Source organism: Galeopterus variegatus, unplaced genomic scaffold (genome assembly GCF_000696425.1).
Source record: "Galeopterus variegatus unplaced genomic scaffold, G_variegatus-3.0.2 Scaffold12423, whole genome shotgun sequence".
Lineage (NCBI taxonomy): Eukaryota > Metazoa > Chordata > Mammalia > Dermoptera > Cynocephalidae > Galeopterus > Galeopterus variegatus.
The window spans coordinates 5,978-6,671 of NW_007738534.1; the positions used below are offsets into that span (position 1 = coordinate 5,978).

At 38.3% G+C, this 694-nt stretch overlaps 1 long non-coding RNA gene across 1 annotated transcript in view; it reads right to left on the reverse strand.

Moving 5' to 3' along the window:
• Positions 1-37: 37 nt before the first annotated feature.
• The window catches only part of LOC103581136, an 8,225-nt gene continuing 7,568 nt past the window's right edge, over positions 38-694 (reverse strand). The window contains exon 2 of the long non-coding RNA XR_549631.1: positions 38-197. This is a non-coding gene — a long non-coding RNA (uncharacterized LOC103581136). The remainder of the gene's footprint in view (positions 198-694) is intronic.

Consider the following 694-nt stretch of genomic DNA (forward strand, 5'->3'; position numbering starts at 1 on the left):
AAAAAAAAAAAAAAAGTAATATACTCCAGATAAAAAAGTGGCTTAAGCAAGACCATAGTTTATTTGTCTCTCACATAAAAGGCATTCAGAACTGGGCAGTCTAGGCAGATGCTCCTTCCATCAAGTCAACGGCTCAGATTCCTTCTGTCTTTCAGAACGGCTGCTGGATCTGAAGCCATCACATTCACACTTCAAAGCTGGAAGAGGGAAGAAGGGTGAAAAGACTAAAGGGTCTGTCTTTTAGGAAGGTTTTCTAAAATTCTACCTAAAAACATCGCCTGATATTGCATTGACCATGACCACATGTAGTTTCAAGTGACGATGGTAGAAGTAGAATTTCAGCCAGGCACAATGATGCACCAACAAAGTAGAGATTTCATTATGAAGAAAGAAGGGGAGAATAGGTGATTGGATAGTTAATGAGTGCTATAGGGTCACTTTGAATGTACAAAGGTGGAACATATAACTTCCTACCACATCTCAGGGTGATAATACGGCACAGTGAGTATTTTCTCTCTGCTGAATCAGGTGAGTTGGGTAAATGCAAAAACTACAAATATTTTAGGGTCTGTCCTTTTCCTAAGAGTCAAATCCCTGTCTGTGTGTTCAAGTTTCATATGCTTCAGTCTGGTGTTTTCTCAACCACATCACATATATTCATTCATTTATGGAGTTAGTCAATTAAAAAATGTTA